The 15,810-nt window shown below is 44.0% G+C and overlaps 1 long non-coding RNA gene across 1 annotated transcript; it reads left to right on the top strand.

The window, feature by feature from the left end:
- The first annotated feature begins 5,216 nt into the window (after positions 1 to 5,216).
- Positions 5,217 to 11,454, top strand: LOC107053728. Its single transcript, XR_005860871.1, has 3 exons — positions 5,217 to 5,402; positions 10,112 to 10,173; positions 10,946 to 11,454. It is a non-coding gene; the product is annotated as an uncharacterized LOC107053728 (long non-coding RNA).
- The last annotated feature ends 4,356 nt before the right edge of the window (positions 11,455 to 15,810 follow it).

Below are 15,810 nucleotides of genomic sequence, written 5' to 3'. Positions count from 1 at the left end.
ATGAGTCATAAGATCTTATAGACAACGTTAGGACTTGACACTAATACACAGCACCTTTTCCCAAGCTACAGTTGAAAAACTCAGAGTTCTCCTCCCCATCTCCGCTCACACATAACTACATCGATGCTTACATGCTGGTTTTCAGGATATCTCAAAGTCATTACCATACTTCCAGAAAACAAAGTGAGGTAATGATTATGTACATTTTATAGCTGCAAACCCAGAGAGACGGTGCAGGTACATGTCTGAAATACACAATGTCCTTCCAAAAAAAAACCATCACCAAAACATGTAAAATATTTTGCTTCCTACTCCTATGTATCACAACAACAGCTTATGGGTGGTGTGGGGGTTGGGAAAGAGGAACAGAGCTTAAACTACCACTTTGGAACACCAATTTCTCAGTTTGTTTCTGCTACATCAATGCATTCATAGTTTCACATCACGAGCTGAGAAGTTTGCAAAGCACTTTGTTCTGTGCTGCTTCAGTGGGTGGAAGTACTGGTTCTAGGTTTTAAAAGGCATTTCAAGTTAGGCTCCAGACATGAATAAATAATCCAATTTTCACATTTGCTATTCAGCAGCTTCTCATAGCATATGTAGTTGCAGCTGCAGGGCCAACATTTTTGTAAGTCAGGATACTTACTCAGGGACTTGAATGCAGGCTTGAGATGAGGATTTGCAAAGGGAGCTAGGTGCCCAGTTTCTATTGAGAAAAGATTTAGGGGCTTCACGAGCATAACTTATAGGTGTCCATTAGGAAAATCTCAGCTTTGCTGTAAATGCCTCTGGATTCCTTAGATTTCATTCATTTGGCAGCCAGGCACCTAGCTCTTTTGTACAATCTGAAAGAAATTTGCAGAGTTCTGTATAACTTCTGTAGTCTTTCTCTGGAAAATGAATAAATCATTCAAATGGAAATACTGAAATAGCTGGGCACGTATCCAGATACAGTATGCCTAGCTTAGTGGCAAAAACTTACGGCACACATCCTGTATTGTCAAGGACACTGAATGTTTTGGCTGCCCTAATAGAAAAACAATAATTCAATCATGTATTATAAAGGAATTTCCTGGAGACGTTTGGCTTTGCTCAATCACCCTACTAGATTTGTTCTTAATGTGGAAGAATGGCCCGTTACATTCATTACATACATTAGACCGGCTATGTTTATTTCTAGATGGGTTTCCTTAAGGTTGTTGAAGTGCCTAACAAATACATTCTGAAGATGCCTTTATACGTAATAACAACAGCACTGCCTTGCACCACTGCATGCTCAGTAATTGTTTCTCACAGTGGAGGAACACATCTAACACAACTAGCTGTGAGTACTTCATAAATCAACAATAACAGACCCACGGGGTGAGGATCATTGTTTCGTTTTGCTGACAGGGACCCACAATACATTGGATATTACGCAGAGACAAGAGAGGATGTGTGAGAAGATAGTTATGCTAATAGACACTACTTCCCCCCTTCCCCTCTGGAAGGGAACATTCCCTTAACATTACACAAGTCGATGTGTCCTCAGCTGTTCCAAATTACCTACACCTGTTGGATCTGGCAGATTAAATAAATACCCAATTAAACATCACAGCTAAAACCCCATTCCTTAAATGTTCTTAAAGACCAGCATCTCACCTGTTTGTAAAGACTGTCTTATGCTGCTTGACTGTCTTCCAGCAGTAAGCCCACAGCTGTCAGAGAGCTCCCAGAGCTCATAGGGTACAGTTTAACCTCTCAGGGTCTTTTAGATATTTCCAGTCACCCTCATCTCATGATTGTGCTATGTACCCCGCTGCTCCTCTCTGCCCTGGAGACCTGTGCTGATGTGGCTGGTTGGCCAGGAGACCAACAGTCACTCCACAATGGAGTTCCAGGCCTGAAGGAAAACTTTCTCTGCAGATGTTCATCTCACAAAGTAGCTGTTCATACACCATGTCTTCTATCCTCATCCCTACAGCAAGCCCTACAGCATGCCCCACACCACCCATTTCCCTCCAGGAACGCCCATGTGCAGCAGGTGCTGTGACACATAGAACCGTAGGATCATTCAGGTTGGAAAAGATCTCCAAGATCACCAAGTTCAACCATAACCCATCCCCACCATGCCTGCTAACCATGGCTTTCAGTGCTGCATCTCCATGCTTCTTGAACACTTTCAGAGACAGGGATTCCACCACCCCTCTGGGTAGCCTGTGTCATGAGTCTCCTGGGGCAGGTCCTCCATAACAGAATCAGGGATCAGTGCTGTTCCTCCCTCACCACATGCATTTCAACCATCCTGCACCCCTACACTCAGGAATTTTCAAGAAGTAATAGCTCATGTGACTTTTCAGTTCCTTCCCATTTCACGTGCCATCAGCACAGTGACGAGCTGACAACAACTCAGCCAGGCTTAGTGAGTGCCTCCTGTAGAAACTCCTGATTACTGATTTTTTTGCATGGCCAAGCGTGTAGCAGAAATGCTAAGTCACAGCCTGAAGCAGTGATTGAGCACCTGGTGGGAAGGCAGGGCCAAGCCAGGGGAGCTAAGGTGCATGCAATGGAGCTGAGTGACCGGAAGGGGCGCAGCCAGGATCCACCCCTTCCCAGACCTCATTTAAGGGTTGGCAGTGGAGGTCAGATTATCCTGTAGGAGACCTCTACCTGTGGCCTTCAAAGGTAAGCAGTTTTTCTTTGTTTTCTGTGTTCATACCTGCTTTTTTTTGGGCTTGTCTTCATTTGTTGCAGCCTAGGATTGTGCTATCCTGGTATTAGTGCCATACTTTCCATTGCATTGTAGTTCTACACCAAGAAGCTGACCTTTAATTCTCTATTCCCAAAGAACTCAAAACTGCCTCTCTGGAATACAGTGGTTTATTGCTTTATGGTGGGAGGTTGGAGTTGCTGTCCTAGTGCACAGCACCTGCTTGGGTGCTGCACTGTATGCTGCGAGTGTGTAACACAGGACAGATGCATTATTTCAGTGGGGAAAAAAGAACTATTATTTCTGAACTTGAAGTTGTCTCCATGCAGCTTTATACTAGGCTTCAAAAGTACATGTAACTGTAGTAATGCTGGAAACATGGCTATAGTACTTCTTGGTGTTATTTTCTGCTTTAGTCTATACATAATGCTGGGCCCAAACCAGAGCAGGACACGCTGTGATCTGGGAATATCATGGCAGTGCCTTGCTCAGCTGGGTGAGGCTGGGTGCTGCAGGGGTGCCAGTTCCCCTGTCCTGCTGTTCCATCAGCAGAACCAGAAAGGTGGCAGCATCACGGCTGGTGACTTAATGGTGCAAGTACAGATATCCATCAGTTACACAGCTCCCATTCATACACTGACTGACTGCAGGCTGTCAGTTCAGGTGTACTTTGTGCTGAGAAAGGCTTGCTGTTCTTGGATCTGTCACAGAAACACTTCAAGTTGTCATAGAACTTCTGTCTGAGAAGAGGCATAGGCTCCATTCAACACTTCAGCAGTGCCAACGCAAACAGCTTCTTAATGACCCACCCCTGATGTTTTCCGTAGTGACACCCCTGGACCTGCCTTTGCACTCCAGAGCCCATATACTATCACATATTTCAAAGATATCTATGCTTCATGCATACTCAAATATACTACTTTGCTTTCATATGTGTAATACAGTATCGCTTTCCTCAGTCTACAAGGTTCATAACTTCACTGGTGCATGTGTGTGCCTTCTGCATACTTAAAAACTATATCTATCCAATGTGTGTGCCAGCGCTTTTCAGGAAGGAATCTGAGTTGGGTAATGGCTGGAGGCCAAGCCAGGAGCTGTGAGATATACCTGCAAAGCACTGCTGTGCATGTGGAGAGGCGTGTGATGTTCCAGGCTGCTGAGGGACAGCCCTGCAGCAATCCTGCATGCCACTTGTTGGGAGCATCCTTTAGGCATCTTTTTGCATGCCCTGGTGTGGCTTAGTTGTAGTTTAATGTAACGTATATTTGGACTGCCTCTGGAGGACTAGAAAACATTAAAACACATACATAGATATATGAATATTATGATATGTTTGTATATAGGGTAAACTCATCATCTATCAGTTCCAAACCTTAAGGTTGGGAATATCACAGTTATTGAAAGCTCAGAAAGGACAAACGGAGGTTCTATTTATAACACATTGCTGTTTGGTCTCCTGTGGTGCTGCATGCCGTCTTCTGCTCTTAGAGCCCTCAGCTCTTTGTTCTGTGCTGATGGAAATAGTTCCGTACAATTTCAGGTGTCCCACTGGGATGGTTCATTGTAGTTGTTACATCAATCATTCCTTCCTTGGAGCTCGTGATGTCTCTAACTCCAGGTCCGCGATGGTAGTCGTCCTCCAGCTGTACATCCGTACGTTCCTAATTTTCCTCACCTTTCTTCTGCCAGAACCCTCCTTTTCCCATCACTTAATGATATCCAAAGCAAAAACGAGGAACAAAAGTTAAGAGTTCAACCAGATACTCCTTTATGCAGTCTTTCTATAGAGCGGTCTGTGTACAAAAAGTAGAGAGAACCTGATTTAAGAAAAAAGTTGAAATCCCTCTTGCTACAGGGAAACTCAGTATGCTTTCCTACCTTGTATGTTTTCCAAGCTTTTTCTCCTCCATAACTAACAATGCATTGCTGGAGAGCACAGCCTCTCTGCATAAAGCTCCATAGACATACTGAGATTGCAGACCGCATTCTGATTTCCCGTATGTTACAGAAATAAGGTACCATGCCAATTACTTCAGGGGGAATGACTCTGGATTTATACTGCTGTATCTGAGATCATAATTTTGACTCCCTGTGAGTAATTGAGGTCATGTGTCTTCCTTTTTAACTTCGCCATTGCCATGCCTACGCCTCCCGCTGCAGGGTGAGCGGCTTGAACCATCCCAGATGACTGAGTCATGAGCATTTTTTCTAGATGAATACATGAGGGTTTATAGGAGAGCAAGTAATTGCTCTCTGTGTGTGCCTGGGATATTATTTCATTAAGCAAACTACTCCCTGCTCGTGCAGAAGCCCTAAGATCAAGCAGCTGCTCGTGCCAAATTAAGTTTTCCTTAGGGTTAGAACGCAAAGTCAAAACTCTGGGGTCCTTTTTCATTAATATGCTTAATTTCTGACTTTGTCCGAAGTTCCCCATGATGGCTGTGCATCAGTGACCATCTATTCAGTGGAGCTCAATCTCCCTTTGTGAGGGAATAGAGATGTGGAAGCCCAGCATGTAGGGCCAAACCCTGACCTTGGCTTTATGACATCACCGGGGGGAGTCGGACATGGTGTCAGTTTGTGTCTTTACCTCTCTGAGTTGGTAAAACATGCACATTCTCTAATGAAAGCTGCCCTATAAACACAAAGTATTTCTGTGACTTGGGTTCGCTTTTGGTCCCAGATCCCACACGGCAGTGCCGTCGCTGATGAGGTAGGTTGTTACTGCAATGCTCTTTCCTACCTCCTAAAGCTTACCTGAGAAGAAATCACTTCTGCTCTCACACTCAGGGCGCAGCAACCCGTTTACATTTTCAACAAGAAGGAAATCATTAAAATCTTCCTATGCTGCACCTGCACAGGGAAACCCTATCCTGTCTTTCATTTTGTATTTCTTCCTTGGGAAGGATCCCAGCTTTTGGGACCGAAGGTACTTCTCTAAAGCTACAAGCAGCACGAGAGAGCAAGGGCATGGGGAAACAAAGTTCCCTTCTCCACAGAAAGAAACTTAATATGCCTGAAGAAGAGAATTAAGACTTCGTGCTCCTTCTCATGGGACACTGTTAGAATAAAATCACTGCATTTTGAGGGAAAGCAGAGCACTACCAGTTATGTTTTTTATCATCAACTTTGAGAATATATTCTATCAATTTCATGCATATGTAAGTGGCCGCACAGCCTATCAGCATCTAGCAGTCTGTTTTGTTTTATCCCTATGGTAGCAGCTTATCCTCCCTATAGATCATGCTTAATCTATAGTAATCAAGGTTAGGGATAGAAAACTGCATTTTCTAACCCCAGGCAGCAGGATGGGATTCAACCAAGCAGCACTGAGCCCCACACCCTCAGCACACACACACAGACACTCCTTACCTTGCTCCAAGCCTTAGGGTCCGGAGCCACCAACACCAGATGTATTCCAGAGACCTATTAGTGCACACACTAGAAGAGCGTATTTATGATACCACAAATATTTAAGTGTGGTCTCCGCAAGTGGGAGGAGAAACTGCTCTCTCCAAAAGATTTTTGGCCACGGGATTTCCCTACCTTGCCAACCTCCCTGTGTTCCCCCTGTAGCTGTGGGTTTGTTGGGAAGGCCTTGGATAATCATCTGGCATCTCTTGCAATACTCATAAAAAGAGCTGGTGAGAGTTCCTTACATCTTATCTTACGTACTCAGGTTTCCATGGGACAGAGCAATGCTTCCAGGAGAGGAGGGGAGCGTGCAGCTGATGCTTAAGGGCTTGGGAGGTGAAGGAGGGGTCCTGCCAATGCCTTGTGGAGAGCTCTGGCCAGCTCCATCCCACTGCTTTCCTGCTAGGAAAATTTGTCTTTATTAATCTATAGTGTGATTTTTTTCTTTTTCTTTTTTTTAAATGAGGCTGATGAAATATGATTTAAACTTGATATTAAATCTCCTTTCTAGACTGATAAATGGCTTTCTGGCAATATACTGCTTTACAGAAGGGTCACCTTTTCCCCCAGCTTGAGCAAAAGCCAGGCTGAGCCTCTGTGAAATCGAAATGATCTTTGTCCCAGAGTTTACATCTTCAGCTGAAAACAGGGATCAGATTCCCTGCCTCGGGCTGAGTGGCTTTACCCTGCAAGTAATCCTATTGAAACCAATGGGACTACTTGCAGAGCTGAAGGATGTGTTGGCACGGCGTAAGGGCTGCTGGCTGTGGTTCCAGCATCCATTCACTCGCATTGTTTACTTTGCTATTAAAAAGCTTCCAGCACCTACAGCCACTGCATACAGTGGGACTGAGGTGCAGTGACTTTCTCAGGCTGAGAAGACACAATGGCCAAATGGTGCAGTTCTGGCCATTGTGTCTTTTGGTTTTCTGGTTTTTGTTTTTTTTCTTTTTTTGCCCTTTTCTTCATCCGTCCCCTCTTATAGAATGGTAGAATCATAGAATGGCTTTGGTTGGAAGGGACATTAAAAATCACTGAGCTCCAATCCACTGTCCTGGGTAAAGCTGCCAACCACTAGATCAGGCTGAACGTGGGACGGATCCCATATGACTCTTTCCTGACTAAATTCATTTGAGTAACTGAAGCACCTGTCTTGTCCCATGACACCAATATAACTCTGCATGTAATGTCATTTCCTCGTGGCATTAACATGGCTCTGCATGAAAGCAAAGAGGAGGCAAAAAGGAGCTGTGCTGAAGACCTCCTTGTGTTGTCTGTTAGCTTTCACTAAAACGGGCCTGGAAGTTTCAGAGTGGAAAAACTTTCCACTGGCAAAATGCCAGGCTGATTAAATCAAAATGAACCTCCAAGCAGAAATCAGATGAGTTTCTCAGGTTTCCGATGAGCTCAGTGGGCTGCTCGGCTGCTGCTGAGCCTGATGGTGCTGAGAGCCTTGGCTCAGTCCTGTTAGATCCCCAGCTCTGTTAGGTAGCTGAGAGCTCATCACTGCTATATTTATTCGGGTATATCACTGCAAGCAGTTCATCAAGCTGATGTAATCCACACCAGTCTGGTCCCCTGAGCTGGGTGAAGATGCTCTAAGGCCATGCTTTGCTCCTCCAGAGCCTGCAGTGGACTTAATTCCACTTTGTGTCAGGCTTCCCTGAACACCACCCACCCCAAACTGGTTCAAAACACTCCAAAAATTACACACAAGAAGGTAAGGAGGAGTTCAAAGGCAATGATTTTTGGGTTGCCTGCAGCAACTTAATTCCATCTTGTGCATAAAATCAATTCTTCACTCCTAACCAGACTGGTGCAGCTCTCTTCCCACCTCCCAGAATGTCACTGAGGCTTCAAGATCTCCTAGGCTTCCTACGTGGGGCCAGTTCTCAAGCCCATCTCGTACCAGGTTCTCCCCTTCCCATAAAGACTCAGCCTCACCCAAGTCTTCATGCCAGCTCTCCCCTTCTTGCCCCAGCTCCTGCCTCATCATCCAAATCTTGATGTTTTTTTCCCCTCTGTTGTGCCTCATTTCATCTGTTCCTATCAGATCACCTCCCCTCCTGTCTGTGGGGATGCCAGCAGAGCAAAAAATATCACAGATAAAGATCTTTTCATCCTCCCATCTCAGTTACCTCCTTACTGCAAGCCTACCAAAGCAGACCTTCCTCTCCCTGCATGTTGATGCAATTGTCCAGCACGATGGAGGTGCTCTAGAGAGAATCAATCTTCAGTGAGCTTTCTCTCTACTGCTTTTTAAAATGTATAATACATAGGATCAATCTCTCAGCCCCAGGAAAGTAAGTAGATCTGAATTGTTTTTAGTAGAAAAAGATGGGGTGATGATCTGCTGGTCCTTTGCTCCCACACCTGAGGTCTCCCAGCCCGTGAGCCTGGACATGCTCCTGCTCCATGCTGGCCTTGGCGTTCCATGCTGACCTTTATGTGATGTCATTGCCCAAAAAGTTTCTTACCCTCAACCCCAAGGTCTCTTCCCCTGTGAAAAGTTGGCAATGCAAGGAAGTGCATGTGCTGCCCTGCGTTCATATACATGGTGACAGATGTGCTGTGCTGACTTAACAAAATGAGCTAGCAAGTTCTCATGAGCAATATTAATATATAAAGTAGTATTTCAATCCAAATTAGGATGGTTTTTGTTTTGCTCTCATAAAAATCTGCCGGTGCTCTGAAATGGATCAGTAGTGACATCCAGTGGCCGCAACCTGAGACAGCTGTAGTAATTTGGGTTATGCCGGAGCAATCTGGATTTGTTGCTAGTCCCAGGTATTATGAATTCTTTTCCTTGGAGCCCTCACTCTGCTCTGCCCCCACAGTGCAGTGTTTTTGCCCCATTTGGGCTGAGGTTTATTTGCTCCACAAGGATGTGAGTTAAAGTCTTATGGAAGAACTTGGATTGCCTACACGCATCACCAACTTGCCAGTGTCACCATCACCATCAGTCTTCTTAAAGGACTTTGGGACTCTTGGATGGTTTCTGTCTGTTTGGCTTCTTACCTTCTGACAATGCTGTCTGAACCAAGGGGCTATCTTCACCATACAGACAGATTCAAAGGCTGTGTATGAAGAGGTCAGGAAATTGCTAATAATGGCGCCTGTTTGGGTGGTTGATTGGCTGGTTTTGATGGAAATGTGTATGAAATACACAGTTTCCCAATGCAGACACTGATTAAAACTTTGACGGCGCTATTTCCATAGTTTTGGAACAGATACGAGATTTTGTAGCCCAACCCCTGCTTGGCAATCCTACTTCATGAGTGATTTTTCTTATTTTTTTCTTATAGTGTTATCTCAGTGTTCCAACCCACAAAGTGCCAAATACAGCAGAGCGCATACCTCAGACATCCAAACAGCTCCCTGACCTTGAGCAGGCACACACACACACACTTCCTTGGATCAGAGCCACGCTGTTTCACTTCTTGCTGATCCAGGATTTCTGAGTGACTCAGTTGCTGATGAAGAATATGCACTGGGCTTCCGAGTTGTGAATCAGCTGCTTTGTGGGATTCAGAGTATTTGGAGAGCGGCTTGCTTCTCCTGCTTGCTAGGTTAGAAACACACCTACCAGCTCTGTGTGCAGCTGGGAAAACAGCACATCAGCACCTATGCACAGAATGCTTTCTGCTTCCTAAACGTGAAACTGGAAATTCTCAACTCTCCCTGAAGAGACAACGTGCCTTTCTTAACTGAAGTGCTGACGCTGTGAACGTGTGAAGTAAATCCTCAGTAGAATAGTGTTTCTCACTTGCAACGTAAGAAGTTAAATTTACAGATGCCCTGACAGCCTCCTGCCTCTTGCTGAATTCCAGTCTGAGCTGATGGCTGTGGTTCAGCCCAGGGTTCAGGCAGATAATCACGTTACTGTTGGGTAAAGAGCCGCTGTGTGCTCACTGAGGCTGGGGGCTCAACCACACGTGTACTTCCAGACCCTCGCAAACACGTGGCAAAAATGCATTATCTTAAATCTTTTTTTTGCTGACATGACAGTTGAACGCATTTTTTCCTCGAACATGGGACAGGCCAAGAACATCTGGCTCCACTGACACACGGTAAGTAACTCATTACACTGCAGGAACTCCTTCGCTTTTGAACCCTGAAATGCTCCTGCCTGTTTTATGACGCTGATGTACTTGATTAGCACTTGAGTCAGGGTGTTGCACCGAGGCACTTGAGCATTGAGCCAAACCTTCAGCCCGTAGCTGTGGGAAGTGTTGGGTTAAAAGCCCTGCTCATTACTCACTGTTTGCATATAGGATGTGGAAGCAACTAATGTACGGAGTCTAAAAATGCACATATCAAAACTAAAAAGCTGAGGCAAGTAAGCCAGCCCTTCAGATCCTGCTGATACTTTATCTGTGTTAGCAGGGCAATAAACGATCCAACGAGCCTGCTAAGGGTGGGAGCCTTAGGACTATTTTGACAGTTGTAACATGTGACCTTTTTGTTTTGCGATTGTAAGGATGGCTCTCATTTCTCCCCTTCTCCCATTTCCTGTAATGCTTGTTTATGTACCTAGTAATGCTTAGTCCTCCTTTGGGATTAAAAGATGCTAAGGCTACAAATAAGACACAGATGGCAGCAAGCTCATATCATTTAATGCTAAAGCACCAAATGCTTATAATTATTTTTACTCTGCTATGTCATATGGTAGATCATTCATTTTAATTTCTAACTAAGATAGGTATCTTCAGAAAATCATTACTCTGGTTCTTTCAGGAAAAAAAATGGGATCATTTCTTAATTAATCATAAATATTACACCCAAAGAACTTCCAATATTACAGTAATAAAGTTACTATCTCTCTCTTAATGTGCTGAACAGAAGTTCATCATTATCCAGAAGTCCGATTCCAGCTAAGGAAACAGAAGCTATTAAATGGTGACTGCCTCCATGTACTCTGAGCCACTATGTGAGCCATTGCCTGGGTATCCCGCTGTAACAGGGTTTGAAACATCCCATGAGCCAGCACGGATTGCCACTAACAGATGTCAGATTTTCAGTAATGTCTGAAAAAAACCAAACAGGATGTAATGGAGGAGTTAAAAGTGGAAAGTTTTATGTAGTCGCTGCCAGGTTGGGTGGTGAAACTGGTCGGATGAGAGGAAGGAAGAGGGGAAATAAGAGAGCAAGGCTGGTGTCTAGCATTTTTTTTTTAATGAGACAGTAAGTCTAGTAGGGGTAAATCTCTCATCCTATAGAAATTAATAATAGGATTAAACTTGGCTGAACACAGTGCAAATAGTGAGATTTACTTTCTTGGAGGTTGGAGTAGGCCTGGCAGCCCACTCAACTCAAAACGCATGGTTGGATTATTATTATTACTTCAAATCTCTGGCAGGGATACGGTCCTTAGGTGACACACCTACAGAAGAAGCACACAGAGTGGCCACTGACCGAGGAGACAAAAAAGCGGTGAGCTGGTGAATGCAGTGCGCTGTCTGGGAATGTGGGAAACTTCTTGGATGCCTCAGTCTTTCTCCAGGCCTTGAGATTGTTGTGGGGAGGAGGAAAGATCACAACTTGATGCTGGAGATGCAAGATTTTTCTTGTGTTTTTTTTTTTTTATATAAATACATGGTCTAATACTGCCCAGCTCCCTTGACAAGGTCAACTTGTGCTGAGTACAGCTGGAACAATAAAACTGCATTGTTATGTGGTTTCATGCAGGCACTTAAAAGGCAGGCACCAGGCCTAAGCAGGGGCAGCTGGTAGCAATACAGTTATGTTAGGCTTGAGTTCACTCTTTGCCTGATGCTCCTAAAACTATCACCAAAAAAGAAAATAGTGTTTGTGAAAAGAAACAACACTGAACTGTTCTTTTAAGAATTATTGTTATTATTTTATTTCTTTGTCCCTGTACTGGAAAGCTCTGTTACTTCATATACTGGAACTCCAAACAGTGTAAGAGTATTCCTTGCGGAGAAAATTTAGCACTGACCCTAAGGGCCATATAGAGGGACCAGCCCAGATCCCAGTGAAGAAATAAGAGGAATATAATGGGACTAGTAAAGTATATAACCATGCATTAACTTAAGAAGAATCTGTGCATCTATCCAGCAGCATCTCAGCTATTGAGACAACTAGGAAATAGGATAGCTGCTCTGTGTAGATGTCAATGCCACCAGTTGAAGTGGGTCCTGCAAGGGAAGTGGGAGTGAGTGGATTCAGTGCTGGTTTTACCTGGACCTCTCATAGGCTCTTCTGAATGCAGAAAGATGTTGGCTTTCATTTATTTTCTTTCCGTTACCTTCTTAGAACCTCTGTCATGAAAAGCAGTTCATTATCTACAGATGAGGGAACTCGACTGAGTGGTGGAAAACATACTTATGCTCTTCAAAAGATGTACAGAAATGAGGATTCTGCTCCCTAACAAATGATGCAGTTGCACCATTAGCCACAGATGAAAAAAGGCATCTGATGCTGTGTAGTTCTTAAGCATGAAGTCAAGCTTTCTTGTAGTGGTTCTGACTCAGTGGGGGCTCAATCTGGGGCAAAAAAAAAAAAAAAAAAGATGCTGAAAGATCTCTTCATTGCAATAATTGCTGGGGTTTGCCTACACAACTATAAAGCCTTCCTGTTATCGTCAATAAGTAGTACTGAAACTAAGCATTTAGACAAGATATAATGGCAGGTTATTGCCTATGAAGGAATTGCACTTAGGTTTTCCGGTACTTTGTTGCTAGATTTAGTGTTACATTACAGGAAACCTGAGTGGACAAATGTTGGCAAGACATAATGATGTAGTATTCTTTACTGTCCTATGTTCTGACTTTCTTATGCTGAGCTATTTAGGAGAAAGTATGGGCTTGCTTTGTGTCTTTCAGTATACTTGTGAATAACTAAGTTTTAGAGCCCAGTGTTCCAGAAGGTCTGTGAGGATGAAGGTCTATAATAAGTATATATGGAGATCTCCCTCCATTCTTAACCTACATGAGAATATACTGTGTCCATCCTCTCAGTTCTGTTAGTGTCTATTTGGATCTGCCTGTCCAGCAAGCTCTTATAAGTTACTCAGTGGCATCTTAGGGCATTTACTAATAACAAGTTACCAAGTTCTCCTCCTTGTATTTCATCATTGTGCACAAGAACACACACACAGTGTCAGTAGACCAGCTCAAGACTTAGATGAGCTAATGAGCAAGCAGGTGCCAGCTAAAACAGGATGAACCAAGGCAATGCCAAAAAAAAGTCAGTCTTGTTCTCAGATAAATTAAGTTAAAAAGAAAACCTAATGCATTAAATTCATTGAGCACAAAATCTTCAGATGATAAGAATCAGCTATTGCAAATTCCCATCATTCATCAGGGATTCTGGGGTAGTGAAGCACTCAGTACATCGGTGGTGTTGCTGAGAGTACTGACAGTTGGGCCCCACATGTGAGCGGTGGGCTATGGAAAGGAGATGTGCCTGAGTGAAGATATGCATTCCTCAGAAAAGCTGTGAATCTGACATCTTAATAGCTAGCAAGAATCATTTTTTATTGTTTACCAGAACCAAGTGTTTCTAAATGCTTGCCTATGCTACAAAAGGGTTCTTCGTAATGCTGCAAAATGGGATAAAAAGGAAGTGTGAAGCATGAGTCACTAAGCCACAGGGAAAGAAAGTGCAGCATGAGAGACCGCAGCACGCTCACTTGGCCTGTGGCCCTTTGATAGAGCATTGCACAGCTTCCTGCAGAGGAGCCTGAACAGGGGCTGCATTCAGCTCCCCAACAGGAACAGAGGTCAAGGGTATTTATTCGAGCTGTCCCAGATGTGCCCACGTGACCTTCATTAACAAATTATCTAAACAGCTTGTAATTTTCCTAAGTACGTTTTATCAGGTGTGACTTGAAGTCTTACAGAGCTAAGCTCAGTCTTCTCATAGGATTTGGGTAACAGCATCCTATGGAGGATGGGAAGCAACTTAACTGAGTCTGAGGTGAGAGTGAGGGCAGGAGCCCTGCTGTGGCTACTTATGGGACTGTCCTTTTTCTCTGTGTTTGATATCCAAAGTTACAACAATGTACTTGAATTCAGGGAGAAAGTAGATGGGAAAAGCCAATGGTGTGTGGCAGAGCAGCAATAGCTTTTTAAAAATCTTTCTTCACTGCTTCTGTGACCTCTTCCTTCACCTAAATTTGAACCCGTGCATGCTCTTAAAGGTGACTATCTTGTGTCAGGTAAACTGCCTCTGCCAGTAAATGCATCTTGCCAAGAAAAAATGCTTAGAAATGCAGTTAGTATTGGAAGAGTCGTGCTGATGAGAGTAGCTGTAGGAAAGAAAGAAGAATTTGGCTTTGTGGAAAAGCAATATTTTCACCCTCCTGAGTGGGTTTCACAGTTAACTTAGCATATACTTGGAAATGTCCTTGACAGTGCCCTTTTAACCAACGAGAAAGCTGACATGCTCATGTTACAGCATCAGATACACCAAGCAACTGGTGTGGAGGAAGTATTAATGCCCACAAATCTCCTGTGTAAAATCATGGACTTGTCTATGAACCTATGGTGGGGCAGGCTTCATCCAGCTGCTCTCTGACATGGATCCTGAACAGATCTTGCAGTTGGTCCTACATCTTAAGTTTCTCCCCTCCTCCCCCACACCCTGTTAGTAGCTGTACCCACTACATTAAGCATTTACAGAGCTGCTGATGGCTGCCCTTTTCCTAGAGATACAGACAGCTCAGCTAAATCCCCATTGATGGGCTCTCCTAGGCTTTCTCAGTAAAACGCTCCCAGCTAAAGGTGCAAGAGGAAAGGGTAAGGCAGTCCTGAAGGAGAACTTCGTAGATGATTGCCATCCAGAACAGAGCGGTAATCAGCTGGAGAAATTAGTGCTCCCCCCCAACAACAGGGAAAGAGAGGAACACGCCAAACACAGCACTTTGAGGGAATAAGACAGGAGGCTGATACCAGCCCTCCCACCCCAGGCAGTTGTGCAGCACCAGGACTTGCCTCTTTGTGTATGTTAAAGGACTCTGGTCTTTCTTGAAGAGATGTAGCATGGGGCAGAGCTTGCTTCTTTTCCTTGTTCTGGCATTCGCTGACACCCTGTTATTGACAAGACCTCTTGCCAAAACCGGCCTCCCTTCTTATCATGTTATTTATACATGCTTATCTGTGGCCGTCTCTTCCTTTTTACTTTGACATCCTTTGAGCCTAAGCTCCAGAGGTGTGTATATTGACAGAGTGGATAAAAAAAATACAGTCTCATTCTCCCTGCGTTGTGCTCCCTCCAACTCGGCACAAACAGTAATGCCAGACTGTGTTTTAAGCATCTAAGTTAATGAAAGATTAGCATTTCAGAAGTCTATTAACAAAGTCCAGTATTTTGTTGTTATTAAACCAGTACACATATTTATATACTCTTAATGAACCCAAGACCTGTGTAATATACGCCTTTGTTACCCTTACATCACTCCTGTGTACTGCAGTGTATAAATTATTCCTATTATTGGCCATTGCTGGTCGTCTCTTGAGAAGGTAGCAGTGAAAAGGAAGAGCTTTCTGCTCCTTTGCAGAAAAGCAGCTACTACACTAAATGCAGCTTTGAGCTTAGCCTGCTTTCTGCCTGTTTCAGCTGTCTAAAATCTGCATTTCCCCCTGAAAACTGCTTTGCCCTCTGTAGGGATGAGAAACTCGGGGAAATGACAGGACTGGCCTTAGATAACAAAGAAGAATGCCAGGTATGAGAAGGTCTGGAAA

Source organism: Gallus gallus, chromosome 6 (assembly GCF_016699485.2).
Source record: "Gallus gallus isolate bGalGal1 chromosome 6, bGalGal1.mat.broiler.GRCg7b, whole genome shotgun sequence".
Taxonomy (NCBI): domain Eukaryota; kingdom Metazoa; phylum Chordata; class Aves; order Galliformes; family Phasianidae; genus Gallus; species Gallus gallus.
Note: the sequence above shows the minus strand (reverse complement) of the source record. Positions and strands in the feature narration are given on the sequence as shown.